Raw genomic sequence first — 11,659 nt, 5'->3', positions numbered from 1 at the left:
CCGCCGCCGCGCACAGCGCCAGGCCCAGCAACAGCAGCGCCGCAGCCACAGGGCCCCGCGCCGCCCTGGGCGCGGCCATGTTGGTGCTGAAGCCACGTGACTGGGAGTCAGCTGACCCGGCGCCGCTCTTAAAGGGCCGGCAGCAGCTGTGCGCCTCCCCGTCCGCCGTGCCCTGGGGGTGAGGGTTCTGCCCTGCCACCTGTCGCCGTCCCAAGGCCTCGGTTTCCCTGCCTAGGACTCGGCTGTAAATCTCCAGGAGAGGCGGAGAGTCACCCAGGAGGTCAACGGTAGGGTATTCATTACGGTGAAATTAAAACCCAATGTATACAGCGGTGCGGTGGGTTTTTCCAATTTAATAATCGTGTGCATTTGCCTTGCTGCTGTAAAGTCATGAATGTCATTACGGCGTGTGATGTGAACGCCGCGTGCCCCGGAGGCTGGGGGGGCACGGCGGCGGTGTCGGTGGCAGGGGTGGCAAGTGCCGAGCGGTGGTGCTGACCATTCGCAGCGGTGGCGATCGGGGACTGCCCGCAGACGGTGTCGGCAGTGAGAGGGGGTGGCGAGTGGTGACCACCCACAGGCAGCGTCAGCGGCAGTTTTTGCAGGGGGTGCACATGCACCCACGTGCGCCCCCTAAGCATCGCCACTGCCGTGTGATGAAACCCCCTGCAATAGATTTAAATGGAGTTGGCAAGCCTAGGCTGTGCTCACCGGGGGCCAAGATCTTCCAGCCACCAAGTGCCACGGCGGAGCACAGCTTGCCTGGCACACAGGGACGTGCCTGGCACCACACGTCAGAGGTCTGGTCAGACAGGACCCGGGCCGAGTCCAGCAGCCCGATGCCCCCCTGCAGAGGGAAATCTGGGGGCAGAGTCAACAACCCGGGCAGGGGGCAGGGACCAAGTTACCAAGTCCAAGGAATGATCCATGGAGAACAGAGCCAGCAGGGTCAGGAAACAGGAAGCCAGGAGCCAGCCGGGCATCTAGCTGGGGCAGAGCTCATCAGCCCCAGACCCACAGGTGATGCATGGGGGGGGGATGTGTCCCCACTAAAATTGGCTTCCACAGAAGCCACACGAGCTTCTGCGGGCGGTCACCCCTCGCCACCCAAGCTGCACCCCATGTCTGTGAGCGGTCACCAGCCCTCACTTCCACCGCCAACACTGCTGTCAGCGCCCGCGGGCGGTCCCCACTCGCTGCCACCCACACCACTGCTGGCATCTGTGGGTGGTCCCCGCTCGCCACTTGCCAGCGCCAACAATGCCGCCAGCATCTACGGGCAGTCCCTGCTTGCTGCTCACCATCCCTTCGTCCTGCCACTGACACCGCTGCCAGCGTCTGCAGGCGGACTCCACTCACCACCGACTACAAATGGTGCCCCCCCAGTCTCAGGAGGCACCAATCATTCATGCCCAGGCCCAAGACGGAGGTGGCTGCCAAGCAGTGGTTGTGGTCCGTGGACCCCTGGAGTTGCAGTCTGAGAGGTCTGCAAAACATGACTATGAGCATTCAAAAGTATGTGAACACCCACACTTACAATTCACAGCACTCTGCACCTCCATTTGAAAAATGTTTAGGGGTCTGCAAATAAAAAAAGGTTGGAAACCAGCGGCCTAGATGATTAGCCCCGGCTGAGCTGCCTGCTGCGGTCCCTGGCCAGGTGCACGGGTGTGTGTTAAAGCCCAAAACCCATTAAAAACAACAGTGCAATTCCCAGGATCCGGATTGATGCCAGACGTGTTGTATGTTGCAAGACGGCTTGTCTTGTTAACAGTGCTGGTTTCCCTTCCTGGACCTCTGATAGGCCCGCGGGCAGGGCATTTTTTTGGATGAATGAGCGGTCAGAGGGAGCGTCGATGGCTGGTGGAGAGAAGGCGAAGGCAAAGGCTCATTGCCAGGCATGAGCACCCTGACGAGGCTGCAGCTTTCATCTGGCAATAGCTTCTTTGCTGGAGTCTCTGCCGTTGGAGGTTTGTTGTACGGTCTTCTAAAAATAGCTGTTTGCGCCGAAATAAACAAGACCAAAATAAAACAAAAGGACCGGCCCATATGCAGGGACATCATATCCTCTGGACATCATCCATATGCTCTGGAGTCTGGGTGCGTTTCATCACTGTACAGTTTAATTGGATTTATTAGAAAGCCATATCTAAGCTGTCCTTTATGAAATTTTGTATCTACTTTGTCACCCCTCCAGAAATAAAATCCTGTGGCCTTAACCTCCTTGTTTCCTGTTCTCACTCCTCAGGGAAAACACTGGAAAATTCAGAGGCTGTGTAGCTGGAACTGACCTAGCTCTGGGCCTAGTGGACATCAGATGCTGTGCCTTGCGGGGGTCACTGGATGTTTGGCTAATTAAGCTATTAGACTATGTTTAGACCACAGGAAGAGCCAAATTAGGATGGTGCTGGAGTAATTATGCTGAAAATGTGAGGATTCATGAGAATAGGTTCATTTGCCAGCTCTTTTGGAAACAGTGGGGCAAAATATACAAATATCTCCTTGGGACATGCATTGAGTGTTACTTTCCTCTAGCAGCAACTGTGTAAAATGCACAAATGGTTGTGGGGAGTTTGCCTTTTAACAGTAGAGACAACATGCTCCAGGAGCCATAGCTATAAAGCTGCCTCTGCAACTGGTTAACCCACGTGAGCATCACACCGTTAGCTGTTTTGCCTTAGCTTTCCTGAATGCTCCCATGTAGCCAGATTGCTGAGTTCTCTTCCTCCCTTTGGTCCTAGCTTGCAACGTGGCCTTGAATGAGTCAGTTTGCATCCATCTCCGCACCTCAACTGGAAACAATGATACTTATACTCCTCTGCAAAGTGCTATCAGAGACATGGATGAAAAGCACTCTGAAGTGCTGAGCACTATCGTTACATGTATTAATTACATTAGGGAAATGCTTTCTTTGCCAATGTAAATGTTCTGGGAATGGCTCTGGGACCACATACCTCAGACTGACTAGACTTCCCCCTGCCTTTTTTTTTTTTTTTTCTTTTAAAGCAAATCTAAGAAACAACAGCTCTAAAGAGGAGTGGCTACATAATGAATGCTATCCTCTGAGTCTCACCCAAGATGCAGCTGTAAGTCCCAATGAGTGGTCTGGCTCCGTTTCTGCTGAAATCAATGGCAGAGCACGTACTGATTTCAGTGGGAGAAGGGGTTAGATCGCCATGTCGAGCAAGAAAGTTGCAGGGTCCAAGGTGAAAGAGGGGATGTAGGCCTCCAGGATCCTAAGCATCGTTGTTCATGGGGGATGAGGAAGCCAAAACCTTTCAGAGTCATGGCTTAGAGCCAAGGAAGTAGTAAAGTTGCCCATTGCAACCAGGGATGGCTCACTCTACATGTACCCTATCTCCTCCTCTACAGCTCTGCTCCTTGCTGCAGGTCCCGTGTGAGGAATCATGTTGGTATGCCATCTCATAAGCCATCTCAGGCACAGTTCCTTGCCCCTCTTCATGTAAGGGAAAGGTAGTAATTTGTTGCCTGCTATGAGCAAGCAAATTGCTATCCCACTCCATGCCAGCTCAGCTGTGCTGGCTAGTGCTTTGAGATCAGAGCCAAGACTCAACCCACTTCTTCTCTTCCCACTAGAGAGCTGGGGGAGTAGCAGGTGCATGGTGCCTGCTTACTCTTGTAGCATCGATCCAAGCTCCTTTTAGCTCACTCAGAGGCAAAGGGAGATGGATCCTTATTGCCATACAGACCAGTGTGCAAGCAGGGCAGGTACTCCAAGGCAGGATCTAACCCATTCAGGACTAGATTAGCCAACCTTGTCTATCCATGGATGAACGCACGGAGAGATTTTGTCAGGGGGTGGATTAGGAAAGTAGAACAAATCTTCACGAATTCACTTGAAAACATTACTATCATCTTGATCTGAACAGATTAGACCCATTAGTCCTTTGAAAGGAGAAGGAAGAATTTTGTATTGCCTTTATCATTTGGAACCCTACTAGATTTAATTTCCTAGCCTGAACATTTCCTCCACGTTAAAATGACAGTGCTGGGAGTCTTCATATCCATGCTTTCCAGTTTATCTATCATGGGTCCCTTTTGCCCTGTGATGTACTTAAAAAAAGGAACAGAGTGAAGAACAAACAAATGAACACAAATTTAAGTATCAAACAAAGCCGCGCATGCTGCTTTTGGAGTCAGAAACTATAAACGTTCTTATTATTTACAGGAATGATTGTTACCCATTGCGCCCATTAAAATGCAAAGGAATTACCCCCAACTCACTCTCTTCCTCCCTATTACCAGCCCAATGCAAATTGCAGGAAAATGGCACACTGAGGAATTCTGATAACCATAGAAGTTAAAACAATCAGCTGAGCAATTTCCCCTTCTTAAGACCACGTTATTTAAGTGTCGTTGTGGGGTTCCAGCAAACCAGTTCTTACCCTAAGAACAGGGACGTATCTGTGGTGTATCCTGCTCCTTTGTTCTCGTTCCTTCATTTTCAAAACGCTTTTATGCAGTTTTTCTGCACCTCCATGGAATAGATTGGAGCGCCACTGCTCCCTCCAAGGGCTGGATCCAACAGGGACAAAATACAGTTCAGTTCTGAAAAAAAAAACCTGGCTTTCGCTTTGAAGCACTGAGGCTGCCAGGGTCTTTTTGCTGATTTCATTTATTAATAATGACTGCTCTCAACAGATTCAGAGACAACCAACTTTTTCCACTGCAAGCTTAACCGTGCCTCCCTTGTATGCAAAGTGAGTAGTAGCTCGCTAAATGAACAGTCACAATGACTTTACTGGGCTACTTCCTACAATAGTGTATGGCCCTCCCAGCATTTGACAGATTAAAGGGACTTTGAGAAGAGGTAAAAGCCTGGTTTTGCTTCTTTGTGCTATAGAAATTAAAAACTGAAAAGCTTTTTGTCCATCTGTTTGTTCATTCCGGAAAAAAACAAGGATGTCAGAGCTGGTCTTGGTGGAGGTCTTCCATGGAAAACCTAGAGACGCTGAGTGGAAGCACAACTCTCAACTGCATGAACCCAAATGCCGACGTTGAGCCTCCTTGCCTACCTAGAACTATCCACCATGGCTGTAACTGCTTCACTTCCCCTGTGGTAATACTGACCAGAGTGCTGGCACTGATAAGGGCCTGGTGGTGGGAGCATTTTGATCACCATGCCATAGTGAGCAAGATTAGATAGTTTGGTCTTTAAAGTCCTGGCAGCCTCCTGGAACACTGTTATCATGAACACTTCTCCCATGGCTGCTACTGATGCAGCTAATCAAATAGTAGCAAACATAAGAAATTAAAAAAGCAACCTCAGTGGCTCAAATACTTTCTGACTAAAATGATGCTTACAAGTCAGAGTTAATGGCAGGCAGGGTAGCAGAGAGAAAGTTGCTTTGTTCTCAGCAAACAAGGTTTCAATTGTAAGTAACCTTCCTCTTTCATGAGCCCTGAATTCACATACCATACGATACTGAAGGCCTAGAATCAAGTTCAAAGTAGATATAAGACAGCAGAGTGATGTAATGGTAAAAGTCATACTTCCAGTGTTATTTGTACCAGGCCTCTTTTTCAAGCCTCAAGATATACAGGTTACTGAGTGTAACACATACCCCTAGCATGGCCATCATAGAGGACATTCTGGTTTTCTGCTACTCTGTCCTCTGTCCTCTATTGATACAAAACCCGGACACCTTTATGTCTTCTATTTTTCAAGAGAAAAATAGAGAACATAAAGTCATCTGGTTTTGTATCAATAGAGGACAGAGGGCAACTGGACTGTCCTCTATGATGGCCACTCTACATACCCCTCGCACAAGGCTGAAATGGCACTTCCGTGTAATGCTATTTACAATGTTTCTTCTGCAAGTTCCTGATTGTTCCTTGCACTTCCACAGTCCCTCCATTGCTTGTACCTCTGGATCACCTATGTTGAAGTTAGGTCCTTGTTCTATGCCATGTGTGATCTAAATTGAGAGCGAACCCTGCTCCCCATGTCAGAGACGCCAACCCTGAGTGCTCTTTATTAGAAGTGGATGGAGTAGCCTCACAGAGTGACTGCATCAAGTTTTAAATGTGGATTTGAGACCTCAAGGAGAACCACCTGCATACATTGTTTTCAAGATGCAACAAATTAGAAATCCAATGCTACTTCAAACAGTATGTAAGGGCAGGGACAGCCAGCCTTTCACGGAAGCTCGAAGGGCTGCCAAATTGAATAGATGGCATACTCGTGAAGGATAATGTATTTATGGTCAGTTAAGAAACTTTTATAGTCACTAGATCTGCTGTATTCGGTCTTGCCAGTTGATGAGTGTCCAGAGTGCAATGGTGCAATGGCTGGAAGGATAAGGTGAGTGTGTTGATTTCAGAAAACCCTGAAGGTAGACTTTTAGTGTAGCCATTTTAATTTATAGCCATCTATTAGTGATCCAATAAGCTAATATTAGCAACAGGAAGACTTCTAACTGTAACATATTAGAAAGCCATGTTACTGCAGAACGAGAAAAGGACTGATCTGTGTAGCTGAGAACCATCAGAAAACATAAGTAGATTCTTACAGTATTTGAAGGGCTTATTAGCTGAAGGTCCCCTGTTTGCCAGCGAGATTTCCTCTCCCTGCCCCAAGAAAAATCATTGCCAAAATGTAAAGATGGTGCCCTGTTCCCAAATTAATCGCTCCCATGATGTGCTCAGAAAGAGGTAAAAGAAGAGGAAGAGAAAAAAAGATGTCTTTTTAACCCTTCAGTTCCTTATGAAGTATCTGGTTCACCTGTACTCAGACATCCATTTTATCCCCTGTAGACAATTTCTATAACATTTTTTATCTGATAGGCTTGAAGCATTTCCTTGAGATTTCTAGGAAGGATGGGTTTTATCTCTTCTACTATAAGATGCATTCATATTGCCCTCTGCTATATGTTTCCCCCAGTTCCATCTGACTCAGGCTGACTCTGAGCTACCTGAAACTTGCCATCTTCTCTTGGCCTTGTTCATCCTCCAGAGCGGTGGTTCCTAGCCTTTTTAGATTCAGGACCCTCCTTGGAAAATACCACCTTTTAGCTTTCACTCATTTTTTGACTGTGGAAAAATAATAGAACAATGCTTCTGTTGCAAAGAACTCCAAAAGCCCACACAGCAGGGCAGAATGTTTCTGACGCTATGGATTCCTATTTTGTGAAGCGTGCGTACGTGGATCTTGGGGTACCGTGGGTGAGAATCACTGCTCCTGAGTAATATCCCATCCATAGCCACCATTGCATGCAATAATATTATCAACATTTAGTACATCATTCCTACACACACAACCTGAGACCCTCTCCACCAACTCTCCTCTCTTTCGTGTTATGGGAATCTAAGAGCACCATTTAACACACTGTAAGTCAGGATGGGCAAGATCCGGCCTGCGGGCCAGATCCGGCCTGCCAACCGATTCTGTTTGGTCTGCAGCAGGTCCCTTGGCCCTGTCTAGCCCAGGTGCGGGAAGCAGCCCAGCCTGTGGTGTGTGCAGCTGGCCCCACCACCTGCAGGCACAGAGGTGCCACCTGGCATGGAGCACAGCCTGCCCTATCCCCTTGCATGGCTCGCAGGCACGCTGAGAGCTATAGCCCACAGGGCTGGGTGGAGGTGGCGCAGCAGCCAGACTCGGCTTCCCGGCAGCCCTTCGCTCTGCCTTCACACTTCTGGCTGCCACTGCCAGTGTCTCTGCTGCTGGACCCAGTTCTGCTGGCCAGGTAATGCAGCCCGTCCACCCTGCACCCACTGGGGCACTGGATGGAGCAGGCAGTGGGCAAAGTCTGCATGAAGACTGGCCTGGGACCCTTGCAGGCAGGGTATGCTTAGCCAGGTGGGTGGGATTGGGCTTTGGGCGGAGAGCGGCATCTCAGAGCAGGACGGGTGGGGCCAGAACTGGGACTGGGATCATGGGGCAGTGACAGCACGGGGCTGGGACCAAGGGCAGAGCTGCAATCTGTTCCTCACACATCCCCGCAATGGGTGCTGGTTCTGTGAGCACCAGGCAGTGTAAACAGCCATGCCAGGGGACAAAACTGGGTCAGCATCCCATTGCCCCCAGTAGCTCACCAAAACTCCTGAAGTGGCCCTCCAGCCCAAATTATTGCCCACCTCTGCTGTTAGTGCAGATGTACAATAGTCCTAAAGTACATGTCCAGAAAGAAGCCTAGCCCTCTGCATAGTGTCCGTAAGACTTTTAAAGGAAAAGATTATAGGGAGCTCTCACTACCACTTTTTACTACCATTGTAACTATAACACTCTCTCTGTCCCCTTATTAGCGTCCTCAGCTGGAGAGTCCTTGAGAGGCACAATCTCCACAGCTCCTGAGAGGCTGCAGAAGAAATAAGAGTCCTACACAGGGGTGACATGTTCTCTGAACACTTCCATCCCACAGGCGCTGCAGACAGAGAGAATAGAGAGTAGCAAGACCACGAGCTAGAGAGACTGCATAAAGTTCTGGAGTGAACAAGCAGCAGACACAGGAGGAGATGAACAGAGAGGGGTATGAGGGAGCTTACCAAGCAACTCTGAAGTAGCAAACTGAGATCTTGTCTGACAAAAGTGCCAATGGACCACCTCCACACCTCCTCTGCGTCCCCTGGTCAGTGCCATGTTGGCAGAGACATACCCACCGGCAGCGCAAGGCACAGGCATCATCTGCATCCTTGCCCATTCCAGACCAAGCTTGTACAGAACAAGGAAAACTGTGACTAAATGTTCACAAGCCTCTGAGTGTTCCCTGCTCCCGAAGCAGCTTGCACTTTCCTTCAGGGTGCAATTTGAAAAGCGTTCATAATGCGGTTGGCAAAAGCATTGGCGAGATGCTTTTGGCATGTTTTTTTTCATGTTCTTAGCACACAGATTGTGCAGTGACTGCCCTTGTTTGCACTGAATGATTCCATTTTCTTCCTCATTTTAATTGCATGAGTTAAGGTGTTTATTACACTTAACAGTTGATTTATTGAGAAATGATGCACCATGCCCCCTTCCGCACAGAGAAGGTATGATGGAAGGTTTGTATAATGGTTGTTTACATGCCATTATCGTTCTTCTAAACTGCACATAGTAAAAAACAAGCAAAATTAAATACACACTCCAAGACTTCAGGCCCCTATCAGCCAAATGAGTCCAGTGGATTCTGGTCCACTGCCACTTGGGAATGCAGATGGTTTGGTTTTCTTGGTGATTTTTTGGTGGTTCAGATTCAAGAGACCACTCACCTGGTGAGGCCTTCTCCTGTGCAGTATGCAGCACACATAGTGACACTAGGAATATTTAACTCATTGAGGACCAGCCTAGTCATGAGGCACTGGTAGTGTCCATTCAGTAGACCAGAAGAATATTCAAGAGCCATTCTGTACTTGTTTTGAAAGCAGCTGAATCCTTCCTTAAATCACTAGCTTTGCCAAGTCCCCCAGTATCAATGCTATCAATAGCAATGTGCTTATCAAGGAAGAATGCTTTGTTTGCATCATTTGGTAAAATCCTCTGTTCCTGAAGGCACGAGCACAAGGCACTTTCCCTGACCAGCTAGCACAGGGGTTGGCAATGTTTTTGGGACAAGTGCCAAAAACGCCCACAGCCTCAATTTGTAAGGTGTTGGCGTGCTGGGGGCAGATGGCAGGGCAGCCAGGAGGGGGGGCCTGATCCTTGTTGTGGCTGCGCAGCCCCAGCTCCTTCCCCATCTGCCCCGAGGTGTGCATGCACACACTGCCGGCAACGAGTTAGACCAGGGCCCTGTGGACCCTGGTGCAGCTGCTTGCAGCCTCCTGGCTGCCTGCCATAATCAGCCCAGGCTCTGGGCAGACCACTGATGCCTACCACAGAGCCCAGGCTGCTCACAGGAAGCGATTGGAGGCTGCTAGCAGCTGTACTGGGGTCTGCAGAGCCCCAGCTTGGCTCGTTGCTGGCGATGGGTGCACGCGCACCTCAGGGCTGCATTGTCACAACAAGGATCCAGCCCCTCGTGGCACCCCCTGTCTGCCCCAGGCATGCATGCCAAGCAAAAACCCTTTGAATGCATGTCGGGGGTAGCCTACCCCTGAACTAGCATTAACGTCAGTAACGTTTCCCAATGATCCAACAGCACCTGAATAACCTTGAATAGCTTCCTGAATATGTGCAGAGAGGGAAGATTCATGAAGGGCAGGAGAATCAGGCTATTAGTCCTATGTAGTATCCATCCCAGTTCTCCAAATCCCTGTTATTTCCTGCACAGTTACCAGTCACAGCCCTATGCACCACAGCCCTATGTTCCCTACCCTTGATGGCTTTGCACACCTAAAAACCACCAGCATGGACTTTCCAGCTTGGAAGTAATTGCTCACTGAACAGTAGCAGACCATGGTTACATGGTCCTGAGTGCAATCACCACCCATTTTTCCAGTCAAACACTGTGGTGTTTCTGAACTACAGAGCTGGGCTGAGCTTGGCGCACAACTCCAGAATTGTGGCATTTCTCATCTAAAAGTTATGTGACCACTGTTGGATCACATCTGAGTCACAATGCTTGCTACTCCTGCCTAGAAATGTTTCAGCTGGTCAGTGACTGCTTGCAACAGCCAGCAAAATTTGTGCACGCACAGCATGTTAATGCACACAGAGTAAAATTGTGGGGCGCTGGCCCCAAGCAGCTTCCACACTGCACAAGTAACTTGCAATTCATTGCATTGGAAAGGGATGGGAGAGGGGACCGGACACTGTGAGACCTGCATTATTGTTTTCACAACTAAACTATATGTAATGAGGGCACAGCAGAAAGATGCACAGTACTGGTGACACGACCAGTGCACCTGTTGTAAGCTGTCAGATAGATGGTTGCATCACTTTCTAGAGTAGACATGGTATAACCTCTAGCTCCAAGGCCATTCTGCTCCCACCTATGCGATGTAAGGGGGAAAGATGTGGTCATACCGGTATCCCCATCAGTCCAGTCTGGCCTGCAGAATCTTCATTTACTGGTAAGGCTGTGTGAGACACAAACACTAGAGCTCGCTTTTCAGATGCGAGGATGAGACTGGAAGCTGAAAGACCACGAGGACCTTGTTCTTAGAGCTGGGCCAATTGAAGAAGTCCTGCTGAGGAAATAACCCCAACGCCCTGCTGCTGCTTCTCATATGAGACAGAGCGAGCCGCGCTAGCCTGAAGCCTGGTGTTACCCTTGCAGGCTGCCTCTGCAGCGCTGCTCTTGAGCCATTGCCCTTTGGCTCCCACCAATGCGGGAGTGGTGGGGACATCTTCTGGTGACCAAGATTGCCCAAGATGGTGCCCCAGGGCAGAGCACCCAACTCTGCTGGGTACCGCACCTTTCTGCTGCCCAGCTCTCTGGCAGCTGTGATGCCTCTCCAGCTGCACGCCAGGAACCCACCCAGGCAGACAACGGTGCTGTGGGCTTTGTCACCACCGCTCCGACCCTCCCACGCACCTGACACAGGACCACCCGCAAATGGATAGATACATTTTTAGTACCAATGTTGGCTGCCATGCCTGGGGGGGGTTAGGGGGGACGGGACACTGCTGGGGGGTCTTCTGGTTACACCTGGAGGCACACAGCTGGGGGGATCTTCTGGTGCCAATGCCAGTTTTCCTGGGGAGAGACACTGCTGGGAGGTCTTGTGGTGCCAATGCCAGCTATTTCTGGGGGTGGGGGGTACTGCTGGGGGGATTTTCTAG

Source organism: Alligator sinensis, unplaced genomic scaffold (genome assembly GCF_000455745.1).
Source record: "Alligator sinensis unplaced genomic scaffold, ASM45574v1 scaffold984_1, whole genome shotgun sequence".
Taxonomy (NCBI): Eukaryota; Metazoa; Chordata; order Crocodylia; family Alligatoridae; genus Alligator; species Alligator sinensis.
This window is presented reverse-complemented; position numbering follows the sequence as displayed.